The sequence below is a fragment of the Acipenser ruthenus genome, chromosome 3, assembly GCF_902713425.1.
Source record: "Acipenser ruthenus chromosome 3, fAciRut3.2 maternal haplotype, whole genome shotgun sequence".
Classification (NCBI taxonomy): Eukaryota; Metazoa; Chordata; class Actinopteri; order Acipenseriformes; family Acipenseridae; genus Acipenser; species Acipenser ruthenus.
Window position 1 is genome coordinate 31,051,670 of NC_081191.1, and position 27,881 is coordinate 31,079,550.

Consider the following 27,881-nt stretch of genomic DNA (forward strand, 5'->3'; position numbering starts at 1 on the left):
ACAATGGTGGGGGACTGTGCAAGTGGACACGTTTAACCAGATGAACTATTTTTTTTTTTCTTATCACTGCAAATATCTTTAGTGGAAATGTACACACAGCTACTGGATCTTATTTAAATGGATAACATTGAATTCAGCTAAAACAAAAGCATAGGTCAAAAGTGGTCTGGTAGCTTTTTCTTATGTCAGCCTGTTTCATGCATCTGTTTTTATTGCAGTCATTGCGGAATAAGCCACTTCGCATGTGTAAGTAGATCCAAACACGGAGAGCACCAACAGAGCCAGCTTCTTCATGGTCACGTAGTTCTATGGACATATATAGGCGGAACAGAATGATTCCAGATTTGCTTTGTTAATTCATTCAGTTTTCAGCAACGACGATGCCTGCAAATCTACTACTTCTTGTTGCAGAGCTGCTTTGTCGATTGTGGGAAGCACTTGCTTCACATGGGACGAGAAATCACCATCAGGGTTGTTTGAAAACAGGATCACGGACAAAACCGATTACATCCCTGGGAATGCTGACGTTGTCAAAGCAAATAATGAAATTGTCTTTCAGTTGTACAACAGTCTGTCATGTCATGAAGCCAGTGACTACACTGTTAGTAGCACCTTCCTCTTGATGCTAGCGTAGCCAGTTAAAGTGCTGCCGCCTATGCAATGTTAAGTCTGACAGAAATCTAGTTTCTTCCCAAAAGCATCTCGTTTCTCGACCAGGTCAATGACGGTTTTGTGTCGTCCTTTCAGTTGTAGAGTGAGATCATTGAGGTGGCAAAAAGTTAGGAATGCCAACTTTGCAATGAACACAGAACCGCTGCACTGAATTGCCCTTGCTCAACCATTGTACATCGTTGTGGAGGAGCAGATCGTCGTTGTTCGCTGATGATTCTGAAACCAGCTCTAGGAAGAGGCGGTGCTGCAAGCTTGATGTTGGTGAAATTAATAATGTTCATTACTGCCTCCATTACTTGATTAAGTTCCCCACTTAGCCGAGCACACAGCACACTTTGATGAATGAGAGTGCAGAGCTTTTATCTGCAGAGCTACTGCAGAAAGTCACACTATCAAACCTTTATGTCTGCCAACCATGGAAGGAGCGCCATATCGGTAGCAATAAGACAAATGTTTTCAAATGATAGTCCGTGCTGTTTGAGTAATACGTTCAGCCTTTCAAAAATGATGTCACCGGTGGTGTAGTTTGAGAGGTTCCAAATATAACAGCTACTCTATGAAATTTTGGCCATCAAAGTACTTGACGTACATGCACAGCTAGGCTGGCTACATGGGTGTCAGTTGATTCATCCAGCGCTACAGATATACACTCACCACGCTTCAACCCACCCAAGACTGCGTTGGACTTCCTCTGCTAAAACTCGTAGAGACGTGTTGCTGTTCTTGCTGACAGAAGTATTTGCTTCACAGTGGTCAGAATGCTAGCTTTTACTTTGCTGTCTGAAATCACCTCTTCAAGACCTCTACATTCTTTGAAGGTTTCTGCATCAGTAAAAAAAAAAAAAAAAATTGTGTCAAGAGCCATGCCACCTTAAGTGAAGCAGCAGTAGCCTTCTGTTGCTGTGTGGTACAACCAACAAGGATCTTACTACTATGATTATAGCTTGAGACTAACGTGTCAGTTTTCTTTCGCAGACCATCCGATTGTAGGGGAAAAGATTAACTGAACTTTGTGCATGGACTCGACATTTCAAGTCAATTACCGAGAAACTCTCGTTGCACAACAGACGTGTAGGTTTAGCTTTAGCAAATGATGGTAAGATACACATATATTTGTCCTTTCAATTGTCATTAAAGCTGAGGTTTTCTTCATTGACTTTTCATTTAAGTCGAGAGAAAGACATTATGTCACACACAATCAGCTAATAATGTTGCTGCCAACTGGACAATAGCTGCGCTACTGCACAAGAGCAAGCACATGATAATAATCACATGATTACTGCACGCTGAGCAAACTTGAGTTTCAACGGTATAGTTTATATTGAAATAACATCACAATTCAAACAAAACATGAACGCGTGCCTCATTTTGTTGAAATACCAAATCGCACAATATGTTGCTCAAAACCACCTGACAAATGGGGGGGGGGGGGGGGGGGGTGAACCGGCTGAACAGCTGACTGTCCGTACAGCAAAAAAAATAAATAAAATAAAAAGGGATATTGCAAGTGGCCCACTCTGCCCTCTGATTGTTTATATATATCTTGTTTTAATAAATTTTACCAAAACAGGTGTTAAGATGCTTGGGCACTTGCTATTGGGTTAATCTAGGATATTGGCAGGTGGTTATTGACTAATACTAGTTTGTAAATTATATATAAAAGAACAGCAAAATTGGAAACACCGTAATTCTCTGTACTGGGGAAGATGACCCAATCTGTTGAAATGCAACAGTATTGTAAGTTATGAAGATTTTTATTGAATAAAAACTACTCTGTTGAGAAACAAATCAAGAAAAAAGTTTTGGTTTATTTTCTCAACACAACTACATCTACAAAAAGGTAGATAAATATGTAATCTATATCTAGGATAAAAACAGTAATTAGGCTGAGTGCTTTTTAGTTTTTCCAAAATCTGATTATAGCTGAAATCAACAAAAAGTATAAGAATTTATAAATGATTATAAAATAAAATAGGATTTTAAGTATACAACCTTTTAGTCAGAACATATGTACGATAATTGTTTCACATGGACCCGTATGGACCTAATGAAGAATATAATTTATTATAAAGCAAACTGGATCCTGTAGCTAGCTACATACAACTTACAGTAATGTATAAAATATATTGCTACATTACGTGACGTTTGGAAACATAAAAGGGTTATTGCTAAGAAAATAATTCTGTAAATCATTCCTGTCATGCACTTCCATTTGCTGCTGTCGATCTGCTACCATACTAAAGCCCTCTGTTTGCATGCCTTACTTTCTGGTAATGTCCCACTTCCTGCCATTTCACCTCAGCAGTGTTTTGGAATAAAAGCCCTTTCTCTCAGTTGCTGTAGTTCTACTGCATACAGTACAAAACTAGTACTGTACTATACTCTCACAAGGCTCTTCCACATATCCCCAGATTTTAAACTTAGTATACCCCTAGGGCTGTGGAATCTCTCATGATATCGCAAATTCTGACATTGAGAAAGGATTTCAGTTACACAACATTGTTGGTACATACCACATTCAACAACACAGCTTGTATTTAGTGTCTGTGTTTCTAGCTGTACAGAAGGTATGAACAAATCTGTACAGCAGGTACTTGACACATGTTACCAATAAACATGTGTAAACATAGGATGACCACTTCACCCGAGTACCATTGCAAAAAGAACAGAGCAGTTACCCCACTTCACTTCGAAGGACAAATAACAAAGAAAGGAATTTGATGTATATTATCCTATACAAAAGTTTACCATAATAGATTTGCGCATTATCTTTGTAGTTTCTCATGCACTTACCATAGTTAACTGTGGTTTGCCAAGTTTTTTAAATATGCTTTACCATACAGTATATTTTTGTAATTAACAATTCTTACCTATATGCTTTACCACACTTTCACTTTTGCTGCTGGCTGTCACCCCAGCTCCATTCAAAAGCATGCATTCCTTATTAGCATATTTAGCTCTAACCTAATCATTCCTGCAGATCCAGTATTCCATTTCCAAATAACCTGTATAAATGAAGGAAACCTTATGACAGCTATGTATTTTAATTACAGTACACTCTCAATATACGCCTTTCATTATAACGAACCTGGCTGTCGTGAATATAGGTTGTCAAAAAGCACTCTTTGTTGGCTTGTTCAGCAACCATGCGGCAAGCAAAATTGATTAAAGAAAAAAAAAACGAGGAACCGATTAACGTTTCTTTCATGTCAAACTTTTCATGTTGAGTTGATTTGGAATAAAAACTCAGTTTGGAATTCTTGCATGTTGGATTAAACTTTGGCCCACTTTGAAACAATTCATGTCAGATTTATTTTGAATAAGTTTAGCTTCAATTTGGGATTGTTGCTTTTTTGTACTGCGTTTTAATTCTTTATCGAATAGGATAAAGCAAAAGGCAGAATACTACTGCATACATGAGATGAACAGTTACATGTAATTCTACTTTTATTCACAATCTCATCTCATTAACTTAATCCAACAGTTTGTCGTTCATTTTGATTGTCCTTTCGCTATAATGAACCCCTCGATATAACAAACAAAAGGCTTGGACCCCAACAGGTTTGTTATAGTGTAAAATGGACTGTATAAAATGAATAATTACATTTTCATAGTGTTTTACAGTATGTATGAATGCAACATGTTTAAGAAGGATAACTGCTCAAAACTGGAGACTGCTTACAGTATTTTAGGAATACACATTCCTAAATGGCAATTTTTCTTTCTGTATAAGACACTGAAAATATTTATGTATGTGTGCTAGCTGCATGCTCATACTTGGCAACTTGTATCTATGAAAGCTTGTTTGGCTTGTTCGACCTGAAAATTTGCATATGAATTCCAAAACTCCACCCACTAACTAATAACTGGTTGTGTCAGTTCACTAATATTGTTTTGTGTGCTGCAGTTACCCATCAGCCATGCCTGCCAGCTCTGTAGTTAACTGTTTGAATGGGTGAAGTAAAAAAAGTAAAGAAATCCCTTTTCTTAAAATTGAGAGACAATGTTTTGGTTACACTGGAAAATACAGCTGTATGCAACGTTGTTTCAACTAAATTTATTATAAATTTACATTAAAAAAATAATTTCCAGTAAAATATGCAACATTAGGATAACAGGAATATATGGACTCATTGTGTGACCCTGAGCAAGTCACTTAACCTCCTTGTGCTCCGTCTTTCGGGTGAGACGTAATTGTAAGTGACTCTGCAGCTGATGCATAGTTCACACACCCTAGTCTCTGTAAGTCGCCTTGGATAAAGGCGTCTGCTAAATAAACAAATAATAATAATAATAATAATAATAATAATAATAATAATAATAATAATAATAATATTCTTATATATATTCCATGCTTCTAAATTGGTTTCTGACTCCTACCATGGCTACACCTTGCTGACTCCTGCTTCCTGTTCTCTTCCTGTGTTGTAGTCCAAATTTATTTCAGTGGCATAGCAATCTATAGCCTTGCATTTGAATACTTGCATGTGGCCTATGGATATGCATGCCAAACTTAACAAAAAACTAAAACACAAGCAAATGAGGGTCACTCTTGCTAATGCTGAGAAGTACTGTATGTTAGTAATATCTATCCATCACCATAGCTATTGTATAAATACAAAATCAGTGTGATGACAAAATAGATCAAAGAACAGCATCTGCACAGGGGAAAGATTATTAGTTGCAGCAGACAGATATGCTAGTCTTAAATGCACATGTGTCCCATAGTTTCCCTCATTCCTATGTGGAACGTAGACAGAAACCCAGAAATTGATTGAGCCTGAGGTAAGAGATGACTAAAAGTGAGTTAGGAAAAAACTCATTATACCTCACCAGGCCCCTATGAACCTTTTGTTTTCTCCAGGATGTTTCCATGGTAACAACTGTACTTTGATTTTAGTTGTTTTGTAAGCATAGATTTCATCTTTCAAGATCATCGTGTAGATTGAGTGTACAATTTGTACACACTGCGAGACACCAGCTTCTCCAACTAGCATTATTGCCAAATCTTTGATATCCACAAAAAAGAAAAACAGATTAAATTTGGTTTAAATAAAGGAATTAACAAACTTTAGATTTTCCAACAAAAAAAACAAAAAAAACCTCATGGGTTTCCTTCCTCCAATTGAATGTGATTCTGCTATATGAAACCAACAAAGTGTTACCTGCTCCCACAAAATCAGTCGCATGTTGCAAACATTCCTTTTGCTACAGAGCAAAAATTGTATTACTCTTAATTGTATTAATACTTGTACTGTGATTCTTGAAATGTATTTTTGTTTACGACTGTAAGTCACCCTGGATAAGGGCGTCTGCTAATAAATAAATAAATAAATAAATAAATAGAGAGGCGAAAATAGAAAAAATGGTGTCCCTGAACAATTTTTGGTTTTCGTGTTATTTTGATAGTTTGAAGTCTAAACTATAACTTGGTAACAGCTATTTACTTTAAAATCTTTAAGTGTTTTTATAACGCATGCACATTTCAGTTGAGTGTTTTTCGTGTGATGCCTAATTTAAAGTGAAGCAGGCGTTCATTCAAAGCCGTGTACCACCTCAAGTTATACATCCCCTGAAAGCTGAAAGTCTGCTCTTTCAACACAACGCCATCTGCAGGTCAGATTTCACATTACCCGCCGACCAGATGACATTTTTAATAGCTCGTTGCGATGGCACTTTCAGCCTTCCGACAGACTCAGTGAGGCCTGAAGCTGAATTATATTCGCTGTAGTTTTTATACTTTCTATTTTTATAGTTTTTTTGTATTATTATTATTATTATTATTATTATTATTATTATTATTATTATTATTATTATTATTAATAATAATAATTTACAGAGATTAGGCTACGTTAAAAGAGAATATTCTTGCAATCGCGGTCACTAGTTTTTATACTTTCAATGTATTATTATTATACCATTAGCTGGCTACGTAGCTATAATTATTTTTATTTCTTAGCTGACGCCCGTACCCAGGGCGACTTACACAGTTGTTATGTATTGTGTATTCATTTATAGTTAAAATAACCATGTTACTTCACAGTAAATGAGAATGTCAGATCAAGAGAGTGAAGTTGCTAGCAATGCGCTTAAATCTTTGAAAGTTACATTTATCTGAAGCTGCAGGAAGTGGAGAGTGGCATTCTCTGAATCTGATTGAGGATTATTTTGTGTCCAAACTGCGGAGGACACCGTTACCGATTCATCTGGGGTTAGACGAGTCTGATTCAACAGAGGGAGAAAACGTAATGAAGGGAGTGAAACCGAGGGAGAGGTTGTAAACACAGATGGAGAGGGAAGCACTCTTTATTATTTATTTTTCTCCAGCCTTAGGATTTATTTATTTTTTGTATTTGATTCATCTTTCTAAACGTCACTGCATCACTCTTGCAATATTATTATTATTATTTTTATTATTATTATTATTATTATTAATAAATACTACGACTACTATTAGCAGAGATTTTAAATCAAAATTGACCATAGGGAAAACAAGGCATCTCTAAAGCAAAACCTGTGCCTTTACTAAGTGTGATTTAGTATTATTCAGTTTAACTCATTTAGAAAAAAGCATAACCTAAGTGCACGCAGGTTTTGCATTTCAGCGAGAATCATACGTAGTGTACAACTTCATTTTGCCAGGAAAAATATTATTTTGTATTGTGAATTGTTGCCAGACAGTGATCATGGATGTAAGTAAAACAGATTGTTTACTACTATCTCCTTAATTATTTTATTAGGGCTATCAAGCGCTTAAAAAAATGAAATCACGATTAATCTCACAATTAAAAAAATTAAACCTCAGTTAATCTTGGTTTTAAATCGCATATTTAATTGATAGAATTACTGCATCCATCTCATTCGTTTGTTTTATTACTGATGCTATTTTTCTATTATTATTTTAAAGTTCTTCTTATTACCTATAAGGCCTTACGTGGTCTTGAAGATAAGGTCCAAGACCTGCAGACCCCTGATCGTTCCTTGAGATCGGAAAATGCTAATCTTGTGACGGTCCCTAAAATTCGTTGCCAAAGTCAAAGGGCATTTAGTTATAAATGTCCCTCGTTTGAGGGAGTTTTGTGTAATGCAGATGTAGACGGTTCTGGAGATCTTGCATGCGGTTCAGGAGATGTTGCTGCTGAAGGATGTGTTTTTGCTGCAGCAGCAGCGTCTCAAAACACAGCAACTGGTGTTAGTGCAGGATCCCTACTAAGTACATCCTTCATCACATCAAAATACTCCCACACTTTTTTTCGCTCTACCACTTTTATTATTGTTATCCAATGCAGTTTTGTAAGTTCTTTTTAAATTTCTCAATTTCTTGTCACATGCACCTGGAGTTACAAAACTGTATCCAGCTGCCTGAATGTTACAGGAAATCATGTCGCAGACACATTTCTGCTTCTGAACAAGTTTGTGAAACTGCTCCTTATTAAGATGGACCTGTTCAACTAACAGCAGTGTTGCAGCATGTGTCCAGCAGTGCTGCTCACTCCATAAAAAATAAAAAAAAAACTATTACAACCAGTAAATACATTTTTATATATCTATACCAGAAAAAAACTGATCTACTCAATTTATCTAAAAAGTGGCATATCTAAATATCTAACGAACATGGCCATCTTTTATGTCAAACTGTTGCTGTAAAGGTATAACATGGTTATTTCAGATACGGAAACGGTTGGATCAATAGAGAAGAGTTTATATTACAAAGGTTTACAAATGTTATAAAATTACTAGAACAGAAAAGCAAGGTTTGCCTTACTCACATAATAACATCTCATACTTTTGTTTGCACTCTTATCTATTCCTTCCTTATTCCCGTTTGTAATTTTTTAGTCATTTTGCATTGAGGGTCCAGGTTTCTCATCCGTGTTAGCACTGGCAGCACGCATTGGTCGAAGACTTTCCTCTTGAAGCATAAGGGTAGTTTCCCTTTCAGAACCATGCTTAATCTTCCAAAGGCACTCCAGCCCATTTTTGCTCTTCTGTTGATTTTGCATATTTGGTTCTCCGTTGCCGAAACTAACTGTCCTAAGTATGCATAGTTATTGACTTGTTCAAGCTTGATCCCATTGACTTCAATTGCCTGTGTAGTGGTATATTTATTGAACATGACTTGAGTCGTCTTCAGGTTCATTTTCAAACCCGCTTTGATGCTAGCCTTGTGTAGTTCTTGTACTGTTGTTTCAATTCTTTTGGTGTGATAGATTGTTATAATGCAGGCATAACTATGAATAGGACATGTATCCTGGATATTAAACCCACAAAACCACTGGAGTTTTTTCGACCATACTAAATTAAAATCACTCATGGAGGACCCATGGTGCACTATGAGAAAACGTTTCACCACCAGTTTGAAATTTAAGAATCACAAAACTGAGAAACTACGGAGTACATTCCTTTTAAAAAGCACAATTGGCAACGTTCACATCCCAAAAGACAAACCAGCAAAAACATTTGATATATAAACAAGCATTCTCGTATCTGTTATTGGTGTATACAATGAGATGGCATTAAAAATGTAACGTGTTCTTCAAGGCTAATTTATGTTCCTATTATCTATAAAAAATATATGGACTACTAAGGGGCTGATGTCAGGATAGGCGCAATGCAAACAATTGCAGCTCCAAAAACCAAATTTCCTAACAGGCAAGCAATTATTTTGCACTGCGGCCTATGTAAGCTTGATTTCCATTACACAAGAGTAGATGTTAAAACTTCATGCTGATTTGAACTCGGCTCTCGCCAAGATAAGCACCAATTAAGACGTAGCATTACAGTAAACTAATGTGATCCATCTGTGTCTCCATCCATTTGCGTTTCCTTCCATATGATGATGTAGATATCCTTCTCCATATGATGATGTAGATATCCTTCTGCCTGGTGTTGATGGCTGAAGTGTAATGCTGGCTCCAGGGATCCGCTTGTTTTGCCTCCCTAGTGCATCAGCACACACACACACACAACGGCTGTGATGCTGGCTCCAGGGATCAACCACAGTGTGGTCTTCCCAGCGCATCAGCATGACAACCGTCTGGATTGAGCTAAGTAGGGTACTTATCTCTGGGGTCTTCAAGTGGGCACCTACATCCTCAGTGTTTCGTCGACTAGCCCACGACACCTCAAGAGGGCTCGACAGTGATTCTGGCGTCCCAGCATCACCCCCCTCCGTCCCCCACTCAACTCAGCCCAGCTTACTTACCCGTACTGCTCCTCTCTGCTGCTTCAGATAAGTTCTTCACTGTGCGACGCAACTCTGGGCCACTGAATCCGACATCTCTGAGAAACCGGGTTGTACCACAAATCCTCGACAACCCATCTCCACTGGGAAAACCCGGACTCTCCATCCTCGCTGTTCCGCTTCAACGGCTAGTTGAGCATACCGCAGTTTCTTTCTCTCATACGCCTCTTCTACAGCATCCTCCCATGGCACTGTTAACTTTACCAGGTGAACAAGGTGTGCTGATCCAGACCACAAGACAATATCTGGTCAAAGGTTAGAGGTGGCAATCTCCGGTGGAAAAATAAGCCGTTGACCAACATCTGCCAGCATTTTCCAGTTGTCCTGGACGAGGATTGGTTTTAACACCTTTTCTTGGTGGTTGCTCTTCTGGGCGGAGGAATGTTGTCTTTTTGTCTTAAGAGCAATGCAAATTACTCAACACGGAAAGAGCCGCAATCATGATGAGGATTGCAATGACACTGCCTCAGCCTGTGCATCGGACTACCTAGCGGCCGGAGGTGAGGCGAGTTAGGATTACAGAGAGCAATAGGTGCTATATGAGATTTGTGGAGCACGAAAATCCAACCAAACAAAAAAAAATATGTCAGAGGAATAGTAGCAAAGTCCTCTTGGCACACATAAATGAAAATAAACATATTCTAAGGAGGAGCTTAAGGCTGAGGTCACTCAGATTTGGAAAAGCCTCAGCCAACATCAGTTATGCTACCAAAAAGAGGCCATATGGTGCACTATAGTGGAGATAGTCAATGCTGTCGGTGTTACCAGGAGGACAGTCAACCAGGTGATGAAAAGTTAGCAGGACCTGCGGCGGCAAACAAAAGTGAAACTCGCAACGCAGCACAGGAGGGCCGCTATACATATCACAGCTGACACTGCTGGAGAGGCAAGCAAAGGACAATCCATCCCAAACAAAGTGACCGTGGGTTTGAATATGTGGGGTCTTCTATGTTTTGCCCTTCTCCTCCAAAGGTTTTCCAGCCTGTCCACAACAACAGCCACAGCAGTCACCCTGAGGTCAATGACAGGTCTCTGAAGGTGTGTGGTTTTATACAGCTCTTAATTACTCGCTTCTACAATGGTTTGTACCTTGTCAGAGGAGGTGTAAAGTTTCTGGAGGGTCAGCAATTGCCCAAGCACAAGGCAAAATCCTTACATCTTATTATAATGTTTGCACCCCCTTAGTGTTCCAGATCCCTGGCCAATTCCATGCTCTTTTCTTCATTTGAAAATAGAAAAAAAGTGCATAGTAAACCAGGGGGCAGAACTCAGGTAAGTTAAATAAAGTATTAATTGGGCTTACCTTTTAACTCAAAATCCAAATAGGATCAGTGTAATATTTTGAAATATTTGGGTTTTCTTCTTTGAAGACATTCAATTTGAAGCATTCAACAATCAATACATTCATGTAATAAGTGGACCACAATTTGTTAAAGTAATTAAGCTTTAGAGACACAGGCGCATCTCTAAATGAATGAACAATCCATTTGGGTTTTGCATGCAGAACAGGTGGGTGTTTGAGGCATTACAATGCTTTCAAATGTTTAATTGCATATGAAACAATTACTTAACATTGAATTTGAATAACTGGTACTTGCAAGCGCAGGGTCTAATAATACTGAAACAAATCAGAGGGAACAACAGCCTTGTATGCAATAAGGTTCACCCCAGGTCAAGATTACAGCAATAGCATATTCCCACACTGACTATATGGCACACATCTGTATATTAAGTATGTCTAACCATCATATCCTTGAACATTTCCCTCAACTCACAGTTTACTACTGCAAAAACAGCTCCCATCAGGCCCAGCTTCATTTTGATTTTACTTTTAGTATTTCTAAATCCAGTTTAATTTCCAGCTGATCTTTGCGCAAAAAAAAGGCAATTGTAAAGGAAAATCCTTCTTACTACAACTTGGTAGCGTATTCTAGCTTTTTTCTAGGACACCCCTTTTGCCGACAAGTTGAAACAGCTGCAAGCTTTGCATTGCCAGTGCTGTATGTACCATTACAAACTGTTGGTAAGCAGCCAGGTGTGTAATTGGTAGACAAGGTCATTAACAGTGTCTTGTATCCCTTTTACCCTACAAGGTAAACCTCCCAGATCATCGCATATGAAAGTGCTGCAATGTACAACCTTTGATTTTCTGAAATACAAACCAAGCACTATATTTGACAACTTGGGCTAGAACTATATGGTAAAATTAGATGATTTTGCCTCCAAAAAGAATAAATACATTCTTACCTGTTGTCTGTTTCATGATGCACCACTGTTTATTTTGATAACCACCATTTGCTGTGACAGTCTGACGCAGTGAAGTAAACAATCCACCACTTCTTTAATAGCTAAACATGCACGCTACGTTCCAGCTCAGTGAATTCTCTGTGTCCAGATTCCTTTTGTCTAGGTTTTTTTTATAGTTTACAATTGTGGAAAATTACCCTAGAGCCGAACCAAGGCATTGTGCAATAACAATCTATTCAATACGGATTATTATACCACCAAATCCTAATCAAAAGAGTTCAAGGAGAAAGCAACATGTGTACACTGGCAGGTGGTAAAGGTTTGTTCATATAGTTACAGTTCATGTAGCTGTATGGGATGTCATAGCATATAAAATAATATAAAACATAAAATATAGGTAAACCCTTGTTCTGTGCTCACCAGCTTTGTAAAGGACATGTTTTCTCTCTTTAAAAATGTATCAAAAGCACCCACATTTACATATTGGGATCCTATTAAATATTCTACCGTGTATCTAAAATGTCCTTTTTATATAATATCAAATCCAGTTCCTGTTTTGCTCTCCTGCCTGTTGATATGATTTAGGTTTAACAGATCCTGTTCATAAACTGGATGCTGTAGTTTTTGGAACATAACCCAGCCATAATACATTTAAAAGCACTACACTGAAAAACTCATAAAATACATAGCATGTAGGTATGGGTATTACCTTAAATGAAGACCAGTGTTCCACTTGCTTTCTCTCTGTCTCACAGCTGCTATGCTTTCTCAGTGGCTTCCTTTAGACTGAAGCAGTGTGATTCAGTCATTGCTGATATATAAACTGAGTCAGCCGGGACACCAGTACAGTAGTATCGCTAGCTAGCAGGGCTTAGTGCAAGTTCCTGTCTCCACCCCTTTGGCACCCAATTGGATAAATAATCCCTCCCTGCTGTTAAAAGCATGTTGTCATTATCAAGGGCACGTCACAGCTTTTCAAATGAAACACATAGGCTGGTTAGAGATTTAAACAGGAAGCAGAGACATAACACTTCCTACTTCCTACAGGTGATTTAACTGTTTGTTGGCAGGTTAAAATTAGGGGCCTTTTTTGTTGCTATTTTTAGGTACAGGTATTTAAATGGTTAAACTCAATTGTCCATAAAAACAAAGTACAGGTATGTCAGTTAACATACATACATATTAATATACCACCAACTTATATATTTTATAATCGATACTGATATCTTTAACTTTGTAAAGCACACATGTATGTGAATGACATAACATGTAGCATTATGACATCCATGTTAACCATGCTCTGGTATACTATTTGTGCTGTATGTTTGTGACAAGAGATCGAATGGTGCTTGGTGTTAGATCTCCCTCTCGACCTGTGAGGGCACTGTGTAACGGGAACACAGTACCCTTAACTAAATGGCACAACAATTTATTCCATAGGGTAGGTGGAAGTTGGTCATTTAGGAAAGGGGCGCAGCTACGGTAGCCAAACTCAATGACCCAGACAGTAAACTGTGTGGCATCTGAGGATTGGAGGAGCGGACGCGCTCGTTAAACTAGGGGTCATGAGCGAGGATATAAATAGGGGTCATAGCGGACGTGATCTGTTCCTCGGTAAATGGTTAGTGTTGAAAACCTACAAGGAGTCTGTTTGCTGTATCGTGAACCGTGAGCTTTGTCTTGTGTTTGTTAGTGTTTTGTAACGGTCATCTGTTTTTAATAGACTACCAGTTGCACGATCCAGAGCTGTAGCGAAAGCCAGCATAAACCCAGACATCACTTTCACCCCTGCATTTCATGGAGAACTGTATTACACTACTTGCACGTATTCACTATTACTAAGAACTGTGTTTGTGTTTTGTGTTTAGTGTTGGTGTGTAAAACTAGACTTTTGGTTACGGGTCAAACCCGGGGATTTACAAATACCGAGTGATACACGCCGCTGTATCACTCCATCATTATTATTTACAGGTGTTTACCATAAGGCTCTGGACATTGTTAATTAAGTCAATAAACACCCTTGCACCTGGAAATCATTGTCTGTCTGTTTTATATTCGCTCTGCACTGCACTCACCTGTATTCACTCACCACTTTGCCAGTTTACAATAATCGCATAAGGATTGATTGAGGGTAAAAATAATTCAATTTTTACAGGTATTGAGTTAAAAATGCCATTTTTTTTTTTTTCTTCTTGCATGTCACATTACTGATATTAACAATCCATTTAGTCAGTTTGTCATCTTTTCAAAGTCAAAAAGCAATACAAATTCTGCGACACAAAAACTCTGAATGTTTTCAGGGTCAGGGCCGGATTAACAAATAGGCCGCTGCCTAGGGCCCAAAGTCATGAGGGGGGCCAAAACAGACATGGAACTGTGCGCAAACTGGAAGAACTTCACTCACTGACATTTCAACCGAGGCAGTGTATCCAGGGTTGCCCGAAATTAAAACACATTTGTAGCCCAAAGTCAACCAAATACCAGTCCAAAAGTAGCCCAATATTAGGTTGCCTAAACTAGCTCAAAAGTAGCCCAATAAATATGGTATTTTCCAGTTTTACATTTTTATCTTAAGGTATTAGAATGATTAAAACTCAGCAGTGTGCAAACACACACACACACAGTGTAGCTATGGGTAGTAGAGTGGTTAGTGCATTTGGAACTGCGTAAGCAAAGGTCTTCAAAGGAAAAAACTTTTGTAGCCAGAGTTAAGTGACTAGTAAAGCTACTTATCTATTTTAATGAAAAAATACAATTGCTTTCCCTATTATAATTTATATTATACATCGATAAACCTTTGCATTTAAAACGTAAACAATTCCTAACCTACCTGAATTCTGATTACAGGTCTGTATGAGGAGCATAAATAGCCAAGAATGTATGTACAAAAAATGTAAAGAAAATGTCCTTCATGTACAAACTGAAATGTAGAACTTCCATTAAACTATGTACACGTGCAGTCACCTTCAAATGGTTTGCATTAGCAGTTATACATGCTGCTGTCAAACTTTGCTAGCAGCTCTGAGGAGGTCGACTATAAATAATGCGGAAGTTAGGTCATTTCTTTGCAGTCCAAATCGAATGCAGAGATGTTTGACAGCAATTTTCGTACTATTCTATTTCAACTGTCATCTTTAAGAAATCACAGTAGTATATATCTTGTTAACAGGCACGCATGTATCACAAGCTACCCATAACGGCATGTACGTCATATGCACAGATATTGATGCTTGTTATTGTTACAATGTTTAGCAACAGTGATATAAACACTAAGGGTTTTGTTTCATATAGCTTAGTATTTTGCATACAAATATAGTTAAGATTTTAAAACTATTCAAAATATATCCAAATGTAATACCCGCACAAATGCCCAAAACTAGGCCAAAAATTAGGCACATGCCCAAAACCATTTTTTCAAGCACAAAAAAAATACAAAGCCCAATTGGGCGTGAAACCACCCAATCTGGCAACACTGAGTATCTCACTTGTGTTCACACAAAATCCAACTGGATCTGGAATTTACGGTCACTCACTTTCGCACTGCGACACAAGTGAATCGGTTTGATTTTGCTTGACTACAGCAAACAATAGGCGCATTTACACTAGCACAAATATTCCAGAACGAGCAGACAAGAGGACGTATTCCAGAATATTTTAGTAGCGTAAACGCTAGCTAACGCGTTCCGGAATCTGTCCGCTTATCCTCACAAAAGTTGAGTTCGTATTCTGGATGGAGAGGACAAGAGGACGGATTCCAGTATTATTATTATTATTATTATTATTATTATTATTATTTCTTTCTTTCTTTGCAGATGCCCTTATCCAGGGCGACTTACAATTGTTACAAGATATCACATTATTTTTACATACAATCACCCATTTATACAGTTGGGTTTTTACTGGAGCAATCTAGGTAAAGTACCTTGCTCAAGGGTACAGCAGCAGTGTCCTCCACCTGGGATTGAACCCACGACCCTCCGGTCAAGAGTCCAGAGCCTTAACCACTACTCCACACTGCTGCCCTATATATATATATATACGGTGTACAGTATACGGTGCTGAAAGCCTTGAACCGCCAAAAACCTTATCCTCGACCCTGGTGAAAGAGCATTTTCTTTAATGAAGCGTGTCAACAGTAAAGCAAGGAAAACTGCCTTTGCTGCACTGGCGATTGAGAAAGAAGTAGAGAACTTAATGTTGCCAACGCATCCATACATTTAAGGCCAGTGAGTAAAAAAAAATTAAAAAAAAGTCACATTAACGCTAAAATATATGCCATATACCTGCACCTTACATGATGGCAGTGAAAAGTATCAAAAGAAGAATTCCAATTAACAATACTGTGCTGAAATGAGTATACGCGTTCTTCAACCAAGTATCCAAAGTACAGCGAGCTCGGGAGACATCGTCCAGCTTGCAATGCTTTTACCAGATTGCTATTAGAAATAAGCTGGATAGCCTAGATGGAATTTATGCAGTAACAAGTGACTGACTTGATGGATCTTTGACGGGATCTGGCAGCTGATGAAAACTGGCACAAAATTGCGCTCTTGTCAACACCTAACTGAGAACCACGTTTTCCTACACTTGCCAAGGTTGCCATTAATATGTTGTTTTTGCCACAGTACTGCAGAATTAGAACAAGCTTTTTCTCAGATGAACCTTGTAAAAACAGGACTTAAGAAATCAATTGTCTACAGACATTCTGAATGGAATTCTGACCATCAACACTGCTGTCAAGAAAGCTAATGATCTAGTCTGCAATTGTATCAATGTATGACCATAACAAGTAGCCTATTTTATAATGGATTTTATTGTTTTTTTTTTTTTTTAAATGATGTCAATAAAACATTTTTTTAAAAAGGCCACTGTAAATCTGTATGTCAGTATTACAAGGCTGTCACCCTGATTTGACTACATGACAAAGTACAGGTATACATATACATACACACACACACACACACACACAGTGGTTTGCAGAAGTATTCACCCTGCAAATTTTTCACATTTTGTTGGCACCTGAGCGTACTCCACTAAGCTTTACATGTAGAATCTACACAAACTACTACATATAGAATATAAATAAATAAGATTTACAGAGAAAAACAGATTAATCTCAGTTGCAAAAGTACTCAACCCCTTTGCTACTGCAGCCCTAAATCAGCTCAGGTGCAAATGATTTGTTTGAAAGGTCACAAAATTAGTGAAATGGTTTCAGCCTGTGTGTACTCAAAGTGGTTTAACTTGTAGATAATTTAACCCTCAGGTATATAAAGACTGGTTTAACCCTCAGGTATATAAAGACTTTCAAGCTGCAACTCGCATAGTGATCCAACAATGCAACCATGAAGACCAAGGAGTTTTCGAAACAAGTCAGGGATAAAGTGGTAGAGAGGCATAGAGCAGGAGAAGGGTACAAGAAAATTTCAAAAGGCGCCGATTATCCCTCTCAGCACAGTCCATCATTAAGAAGTGGAAGATGCATCATACCACCCAGACACTACCCAGATCAGGTCGCCCTTCCAAACGGAGCAGCTGGGCAAGCAGGGAACTGGTTCGGAAGCAAACAATAACCTTGAGCGATCTGCAAAGTTCTGCGTGAGATGGGAGTCAGTGTTCACATATTAACAATGAGCCGGTCCTTACACAAAGCTGGCCTGTATGGACGGGTGGCAAGAAAGAAACCATTACTCAAAAAACCACATCTTAAAGCACTATGGAGTTTTCTGATAAAGCATGTAGATGATACTGCAGACATGTGGAAAAAGGTTTTGTAGTCAGACAAGACAGAAAATGTACTTTTCGGTCTAAATTCCAAGCATTACATCTGGCGCAAACCCAACACTGCACATCACCCAGTCAATGCCATCCTAACTGTCAAGCATGGTAGTGGCAGCATCATGTTATGGGGATGCTTCTCTTCAGCAGGGACTGGGAAGCTTGTCAGGACAGAGGGAAGAATGGATGGTGCAAAGTACAGGAGAATACTTGAGGAAAACTTGTTTGAGTCAGCCAAGACTCTGAAACTGGGGAGGAAATTCACATTTCAGCAGGACAATATCCCGAAGCATAAAGCTGAAGCCACACTGGAGTGGTTGAACAAGAAGAGAATTAATGTTCTTGAGTGGCCCAGTCAAAGTCCTGACTTGAATCCAATCGAAAATGTATAGCAAAACTTGAAGATTGCAGGCCATCGACGATCCCCAACAAACTTATCAGAACTGGAGAATTTTCCCATGCAGAATGGGCAAAAATGTCCTACTGTGCATAGTAGAGACCTATCCAAAAAGACTCATAACAGTAATTGCTGCAAAAGGTGCTTCTACCAAGTACTGACTTAAGGGGCTGAATACTTATGCAACCAGTAAATTTCATTTTGTACATTTTCTTTGCAAGTTTTGCTGACATGTAACCTCCTCCTCATATAACAGTGTTCAGTTTAACCACTACAGCTTTGAATAAAAAAAGTTTGTTTGAAAAACTGTGCATACATTATTTGTAATTCAGCAAAATGTGACATAATTGGTAGAGGGCAAATACTTCTGCAAACCACTATATATGTTTAAAAACTTGAAAATCTATCTAGATACTCCATCTGACTTGTATTGATGTGGCCATTTCAATAAAGAGCTTTCTAAAAGAGCATGAAGAGCCAAATAAACACAGCTGTTCTAACAGATTTCTACAGCAAACCTGACTCCTGCCTGCTTCTTCCATTCCTCCACCTTACTCCCGCTGAACCCGCTGGATAGTCGGCTGCTACAATATGTTTTAATACATGGTGTATATGGATCATATTTGCAAAACTATGGATTCTTGAAACATATGGAATTAAATATTGTGAGAGGGTAGTCCTGGGAAAAAAAAGGACTACACTTCCCATTATGTTTAATTGTTTTATTAGTAATGATCCCCTGCACCTGGCTATTATTGTAAATTAGAGCCAGGTGCAGGGCATAAAAGGTAAGCAGCCAGTCTGTTCTGGGCTGCTGTGTGGAGAGCCTGCTTGTTTGTGTGCACAGGCATATTACAAAAGGAAAGGTAGTGTAAACCTTTTTCAGATCAGTGTTAAACCTGTGTGGTTTGCTTCGTTTAACTGGCAGGTAAACGGCTTAGCTGTCCTGCAAGATAGTTAAGGTTCCTGTGTTTTAGTTATTGCTCAAGAAAGAGCTAGGAGTTTATTTTGTTTTATTTTGCTTTGGTGATTATTATTTAAAAAAATAGTGCAGAAGTGCTTTAAACCTCCATTTCCTGTGTCCTGGGTCTGTTTTTAAAGGGGCAACAAACCTTGAGTGGTGCAATTTTATTACATACAACAGAAAGGTTTTTACACTACCTTTTCTTCTTACGCTTGAGCACACTCTCAAGCAGGCTCCTATACCCACCAGCAGCCCAGAACAGGCTGCTTTTCTTTTATACTCTGCACCTGGCTCTAATTTACAATAATCACCAGGTGCAGGGGATAATCACTGCTAAAACAATTAACAAAACAATAAACCAATTAAATTCAACCCATATGCATTTGCACATGATTTTCATGCAGGGGATCATTACAAATAAAACAATTAAACATAATTACGGCTTTTCAGCCTGTGTTGTTCTGGGAAGTGTAATCCTTTTTTTCCCCCAGGACTACCCTCTCACAATATACAAAACCAATATGTTTTATAACTTGAAAATTGAGTCATATTTATTAAACTTAGAAAATACATATCATATAGCCATAATCTGCAAGTTCCTGTCATGATAGGAGGTGGAGTTCTATGATTCTATTGCATCATTTAAGCAGAACTAAATTATTTTATTGCTGGATTTCACCAGACAGGCTTGTAGTTTTACAACAGAAATGAGGAAACAACTGTTGAAGTAGTACCATGGAAACAAAAGACAAGACCCAAGGTTATAACAGTTCATCTTGGTCTTGTTGAAACAGTGTGCGTTTAAGTGTGTACGTGCAGAGTTGCATGGTTGACAGGTCTGGGCTACGTTAGGCAAGAGTTTGAAAAGCCTTACATTAAACACAGAAAAATCACACAATGTTCAGAGACAGTTTCAAAGTGAGAAATCACTGAAACTCTGTCTCTGAACATGGTGTGATTTTCCTGTGTTTAATGTACGGCTTTTCGAACAGTAGTTGTACACACACAACTGAATAGCATGAATTGCATCACTTGCCCTGTAAAATGTATCCCTTGATCAGATGGGGAGTATCCATCTAGCTTTTTTTGTGGGGGAGTCTCTACCAATTTAGAAAACAAAGCAGTAACCACAAGCATGTATTTGTTTCCTTTGCTAGTAGTGCTACTAGGGGCAGCATTGTGGAGTAGGGCTCTGGACTCTTGACCGGAGGATTATGGGTTCAATCTCAGGTAGGGGACACTGCTGCTGTACCCTTGAGCAAGGTACTTTACCTAGATTGCTCCAGTAAAAACCCAACTGTATAAATGGGTAATTGCAAGTAAAAAAAATAAAAATAAATATAATTTTTAAAAAAATGTGGACAGAATTTTTTGCCTCCCCTGTGCTCTATGGGTTAGGTGCCTATGGTCTCAATCAAGTTACAGTTTCTCAACAGGAGAAAAATATACTAAAAGGTAACAAGTCATCAAGTACGTGCGAAAACATTACAGTTCCCACCCCCCCGATGTTTTTGCCATTTCTACACGAATCATAGGAATGGACCTGGGGGAGGCCATTTTGACAGAATTCCATCTACAGATGGAGCATTTTCACCCGTGTTTTTTATTACACACATTCTGTCCACATATTTATTTAAAATATTTTTACAACTGTGGTGGTAATCACATTTTGTATAAGCACCTCAAGAAAATGGCTTGAAAGTAAATAATTTTAAAATAATTGGTCACTGTTTAATGCATTAATATTTGTTGTACAGTAACAGTACACAAACAACTTAATAGATACCGTTAGGTTACTTACCGTAACCCTGGTTCCCTGAAAGAGAAGACGACCACCAAAACACACTTATGGGATATGCCTACCTTAGGTAGGTATTCACTGAACTCTTTATAATCAGAGCTGCCGATAGGCCCCTTCCTGGGGTGACGTCCTTGGTCCCGCCTACTGAGGGATTAAACAGTCAACCCATGGAAGCCATGTTCTCTTTTGCATCGAACCCGTGAGGGCGACTGATGCGACCTCGCTGGTTGGTGGTCGTCTTCTCTTTCAGGGAACCAGGGTTACGGTAAGTAACCTAACATTCCCTTTCAATTCAAAGACGACCACCAACATACTTATAGGAAAGTGTACCAAAGCAGTTGCGAGGGAGAAGGAACGGCAGCAGATGAGGGACGCATCAGAACTGCATAACCCAAGGTTAGCAGTGCGACCTTGCAACCTCAAGGACCCTCGTGCCTAATGAAGACAAGGAAGGATCTATCATATTAAGGTGATAGAACCCGGAGAAAGTATGCAGCACAGCCCAGCTAGCCGCAGTACAAATATCAGACAGCGAGGCCCCTCTGAAGAGAGCCCAAGATGTAGCCAATCCTCTGGTAGAGTGTGCGGCTAACCGCCCAGGTGGTGGCAAGCCAGCATCGCGATACGCAGTTGCTGCTTCCAGAGGGGGCTGTCCTAGGGTCTATATACCGTGACAGACAAAGAGTTGGTCAGTATGACACAGAGCAATGCCCGCACTGGGCAGAGGAAGTTCAATCTCCTATCCTCCTCCGAAGAAAACCGAGGTTGATGGAAAGACTCCAGTTCCACAGACTGGTTCATGTGGAAGGCTATGATCACCTTAGGGAGGAAATGAGGGTTGTACGTAGTGACACCCTGCTGCCATCATCCCAAATACGCATACAGGAGCTGTGCACCGACAGCACCTGTAGATCACTGACCCGCTTTACGAAGGGGATAGCCAAAAGGAATGCTGTCTTCATAGACAGATACTTCAACTCTATGGAGTGTATAGGCTCAAACGGACCTTAGTGAAAGCCTCCAGTCCCACATCTAGGCTCCATTCGGAGAGAACGTTCTTCTTAGGAGGACGTAACCGCTGAGCACCCTTCAGAAAATGGGTCGCTAGTACAGGAGCGCCCGGGACACAGAGTCAATGGGGACATGGTATGCAGATATGGCTGCTAGGAATACTTTCAACGTAGAAGGGAATCAACCCACCTCTAACAGATCTTACAGAAACTGCAAAATAGTTCCTATAGGGCAATACTGGGGTCATGACCTCGTCTGACTGAGGAGATCAATGTGCAGCAGGACCTCCCAGGGCTGGCCCTGCAGCAGCTGGCAGAGGTTTGAAAACCACAATCTCCTGGGCCATCTAGGGGCCACCAGGAGAACTGCCACCTTGTCTCTCCTGACCTTCTCATGGGCTAGGGCATCAACGCCTAGTGGACCTCTGCAGCTGCGGAGGGAGAACCACAGGGGGCAATGGGTCATCAGTTTGGGGGGGGGGGGGGAGTGTTACAGCTGTATGAGCAGCTTTCCTGCCGTAATGTTTGTCTACTTAAAATAACCGTGTGGAAATGCAGGCATATACAGCACTGTACACATACTGACACACACTGTACATATTAGAAACAAAACAAAATATCACTGTACTTTCCAGCAAGAAGGAAATATATGATTGGTCTTTAACTAGGGGGTGGTGCAAGTCTACCCTCTTGTGGTGAAATTTAGAACGCAGTCTTTGGTGAACAAAGACTGCTTTCGAAAATCTCACCTCAGAGGGCGCTTATGACCATAAAAACTTGTAATTCCTGATAAAAATGATATTGCCTTACCCTGCAACATATACTGCTTAATACTATTATTATATCTAACAGTAACAAAAAATAAAAAATAAATACTGTGCCCACTTAACTTTAAGAGTGTAAAATTTACATTTTTTATAGTATTATTTGCCATTTTTATAACATTACTGTGATCTCGGGCTGTACTGAAATTTAACAGCCGGGGTATTTAAAATATGCAGCTGAAAGTTCCACAGCACTCAATGCACTCTCACAACGAAACACAACATTTATAAAATACTAACCATTATACTACAAAAAACACACACTATAAAAGGAGGCTTTCCAATTAACAAAATGTTCATTTGATTTCCATTTTCACATGTCTAAAACCATATCTTGTACTGCTGTAAACGCCTGGAAGCCTTAAAGTTGCCTGCAACTTCTAGTTATTATTAGTAATCGTAGTAGTACAGTATATTCCTTGGTAATGTATTTGAATATTTACAGATATTGAGCGGTTATTAAAAATGGTTCTAGTAAAGTGGCTTTGTAATTAGAAGTATGACCTCTGGAAGCGCTGCTACTTTCTGAAGATGGTGATTGAACATCTCCTGCAGCAGTGTGAATAAGTCAAATAGGCTTCCTCGTGGAAGGCACCCCTTAAATGAACTGTCTACAATAAACAGTGCAAAGACTGCATCACTGAACAAAACCGTCCCTGGGACTGGGTAAAAAATAAACAATATTGAGACTTTGGACCAATACTTTTCTTTGTGCTGGTTGAGCATGTCGGTTTTATAAACGTGTGTTAAAACTGCACAAATAAAGGATTAACTAAATAGTAGCAGTGTAACTACTGTGCACAGAAAACATGGAAATAAATAATTATGTACTTACCGGTGGGTTGGTGAGATACGGTGGGAAAACCTGAAAGGGAAGAAAAGAAACTAAAGATGTATTTAAATGTTACATCACGACAGTTGCATTGTTATAACTTAAGTAAATGATGCTTACCTAGAAGTACTGGTACGTAGCACTGGAATTGCGTACTGTGTACATGTCTGCGAGATGGGGGACCCCATCTTGGGCGCGTGAGCCTGTAGAACGCTGTTATTATGCAGCAGGGCGCGCGCATAATACAAGACGATGGAGAAGTAAACATAATAATATAACCAGAGGTTATGGGTTTTAAAATTAGTATTATGGGTAATTGAATCAGAATGTTAATGGAATTAACTATTATGTGTTCTATTTCTAGTGACATTGAGTCAAATAACCATGTTTGTAATAAAATATTTATTTACGCTTTTTAGACTGGTCCAGGGGGTGGGGCTTGCTAGCAAGCAGGTATATAAGCTCCCTGTATAGCAGTTGGAGTTGGTGGATTTGGCATTTATAATGCTTTCAAATGTTTAATTGCATAGGAAATTGGAATGATCCGAGATCCGAGATCCGAGATCCGAGATCCGAGATCCGAGATCCGAGATCATAACATCATAACTTTAATCACAGTGTCTTTATTAGAACAATCTCTGTTGAAACCTACACATTAGTGTTCTCTAACTAAGGACTTTCTCGACCGACTGGTATCCTAGGAGAGGGTAAGTATAAAGGGCGCTACTGACCTCTAGTGGCATAACTTGAACTGCATTATATACATAAGCATTCACATTACTACAGAAATAATTACTTAACATTGGATTTGAATAACCGGTACTTGCAAGCGCAGGGTCTAATAATACTTAAACAAATCAGAGGGAACAACAGCCTTGCATGCAATAAGGTTCACCCCAGGTCAAGATTACAGCAATAGCCTATTCCCACACTGACTATATGGCACACATCTGTATATGAAGCTGTATAACCATCATATTGAGGGGGTGCATGTAAGATAGCACAGGTTAAGGGGCTGCATATAAGACAGCACAGGTTAAGGGGCTGCAAGTCAGTGGCGGAGCAATAGCAGGTGCAGCAGGTGCAGCTGCACAGGGGCACTCAGAGGGCCCTGGAGGGGTTCGAAAGTTTGTATTTATTTATTTATTTATTTATTTATTTATTTATTTATTTATTTAACAATGATAATATCCTTTGCATTTATATTTTTAGATGTTACATATATAACTGTAGCTGCCGGTGTGCGGTGCCAGTAATTCAGATTGTATCCTCCCTAATTTCAACAGGTATCGCTGTTGTCTTAATTGTCCTAACTTTTTTCCCCAGGAGGCTGGTACCAGGCACGTCTTCATGGAAGATTTTTGGGGTACTATTCAGCACAAAAATTTGCAGTTATATTCTGTGTGCACGATTCATCCTGTAGTTTAGACTGAAGCTGCTTAGTGCTGTTGCAGGCACCGAAATAAACAACAGCAAATCAACATGCCTGTATTTCTGATTTGCATATAATGATAAGAATAAAAAAACAATGGTTTCCTATGTGAGACGATTTCTGCAAATGTCTGCAGAATTGTGAATTCTGACACCGACATCACCCTATTCGACCGACCATTGCGTATCGCAGTCGGCAGTGGGGTCAAGCAGGGCGACCCGATATCGCCCAAGCTGTTCACCGCCTGCCTGGAGCACGTATTCCGCCAGCTCAACTGGGACAACACCGGAATTTACCAGAATGGAAGAGACTGGATTAAAAACGTTCACAGCAGGATCTTCTACCAAGCAGTACTTCAGTTTAAGTTACAGAGACATTTCTACACGTTCTTACAAAAGCTGCTTATCGCTTTAGAATCTATTCCACTTGCTTCTTTAAATTACTGTTCTAACACCGATAAACCAGATGTCCATCACTTACTCACCAATCCTCCAGATCAACGAACCATCTCAATGGATCCAATAGAAAATCTATTCTGGGTACAAATTTCACCGCTGGACATCTAAAGATCTGCTTCAAACTGTCACCACCGAAGCCAGTTTCTTGATCTATTACGGACCACTGCATCGGAGACTTTAAACTTCAATCTCAGGTCACGTATTCCATACATTCAAAGCACGTAAAATATCGTATTAATCATACTAATTGCCCTTTCTGCAACTAATTGCCCTTTCTAGTTGCCTGTCGAGGCATCCTGCAGTTCGTGTGGACCCCAAACATCGGTCTCGGCTGACTATCGAGGCGTCCTGCTGCAGTTCATATGGATCTTGGGCTTCAGTCTCTGGTCACGTATCTGGGTCCTGGTTCTGTAAGACTCCAAGATCTCCAAAAAGGCGACTCTTCTTCCTCGAACTACTCATGCCATTCCTTCAGGATTGGAGGTGCAACCACAGATGCTCAGCGAAACATTCCTGCGCATCTCATAAAAAAATAAAAGCTTAGTCGGTGGTCTTCAGATGCTTATAACATCTTGCTCATCTTACATTTGCATTTTACAGCATTCCGTCAAAATCGGGCCTTAGTCTTTTTAAACTATTTTATGCAAGGTTGTCTTTAATTTGAGCAATTTTTTTTACTTCAGTATTTGTTTATGTTATACTGTGCACTAGATGTACTAAAATTCAGTATGTCGGCTCTAGCTCTTTACCTAAGAACTAATGAGCAAAGGTTGTGACCCTTTAAATCCCACTAGGTTGCACTGATGCAAATTAAAATGGGTCCAATCTGGGTTGCCAATTGCTAACCACCTCACATAAGTGAGTGTTATTTTGTGGATTGAGCCGAAGTATTTGCTCAATGCAACAGAACTAAGTTTAGTACTAATACTTTATTAAACTTAGATTAACAGTTACCATTACAGAAAAGGTAAGAGATATGCATGTCCTAATATGACCTTAAGTTAACGAAAATATAGACACATTATGTTAGCATAGCAACACAGACAAGCTTGTTAAGAAATTTTTAAAAAAAGTACCAATTCCTGTGTATGTTGGGACAGTTGGTCAGAAAGCTGTAAATCATTTGTTTTTCATTACAAATTGAAGTGCACCATAGGGTTTTAAAATGTTTGTTTTTAAGAAGTATGGAGTAAACATGCTGTATTTTACTTTAATGTGTGTTTCATACTGCAATTTCAGCCTGTATAGCATGAGCAGTATCTGTCTTTAGGAAAAAATGTTTTAGTCTGACTTGCAACTCTTCCCAGTGTAAATAGTTCTTATCAGGAATAAAGTACTTTGACAGCCTTATGCAGATTCATTGGAGTCCAAGAGGCTATTTAACCAATGTGTCACTTGTGACATGCTGCAGACCCTGAGACACACAGAATCTGAGCAGATAAACTTTAATTGGATGATTCCAACAACAACACACCTATGCAACACACCTTCTTGAGGCCCTGTGGATCAGCGCCAGCCTTTAGGCCTGCATTTGCTTCATTTTGACTTTCCTTAGGATAAAGCAAGACCAGGATAAGAACCTAACAACAGCAGCTACTGTATATGCGGCAACCAAAAGACTTCTCTTCAACAACCGCAGAACTCTGCCAAAATTTAGGAACAGTAAGAACAGTTGAAATAGTATTCTGTTAATGCCACTATACTGGGCTTGATCCTCAAAAGACATTGTTATCTTAAGACATGTCAAAACTGTGTTATATTGAACATAACTGGATTTTAGATGTAAATATCTATGCATGTTAAACCATTGAATATTAGTATGAGTTCATTTTAGATCCTCGTTAATAAACTAATTACTACTTTAAATCCATTTCTTGAATTTGCTGTACTCATTAAATAATTTTATTGAATCTAAGAACTTAATATTGATTTGAGCCAATTATGATCAATATTACTTAGAATATTTAATAAATCAATGCTTTATCATAGCAGACAACTCTTTTTTTGGCATACAAGTGGTTAAATATATTTGGTTTATGAAATATTTAAAACTCAACGTGCCACTAAACATACCACCAAAATAGTTCAGACTTGTTGGACAACTGTCTGGGATATGGATGATAACATCCTTCAGGAGACCTCACATCTTGGAGGCACATCCTAAACGACATCAATATCCTTAAATAGTTCTGACAGAAGCTTGTTACCTTTATAAGCCCAAG

At 38.9% G+C, this 27,881-nt stretch overlaps 1 protein-coding gene and 1 long non-coding RNA gene across 4 annotated transcripts in view; one reads left to right on the forward strand and one right to left on the reverse strand.

The window, feature by feature from the left end:
* LOC117435553 (E3 ubiquitin-protein ligase RNF144B-like) overlaps nt 1-23,996 on the reverse strand; it is a 45,387-nt gene extending 21,391 nt beyond the window's left edge. Inside the window, exons 1-2 of one of the 3 annotated variants that reach the window (XM_034058836.3) lie at nt 23,890-23,996; nt 23,773-23,802 (exon numbers count right to left, since the gene is read on the reverse strand). The gene's annotated coding sequence lies outside the window, so the exon portion shown is untranslated. Of the gene's footprint in view, nt 1-12,163; nt 12,255-12,872; nt 12,997-23,772; nt 23,803-23,889 lie in introns of those variants that run through there. The other 2 variants (XM_034058835.3, XM_034058838.3) reach the window with 2 other exon arrangements.
* A 287-nt stretch (nt 23,997-24,283) lies between these two features.
* Nucleotides 24,284-27,525, forward strand: LOC131715578 (uncharacterized). The gene is made up of 2 exons (XR_009315351.1): nt 24,284-24,476; nt 25,096-27,525. It is a non-coding gene; the product is annotated as an uncharacterized LOC131715578 (long non-coding RNA).
* The last annotated feature ends 356 nt before the right edge of the window (nt 27,526-27,881 follow it).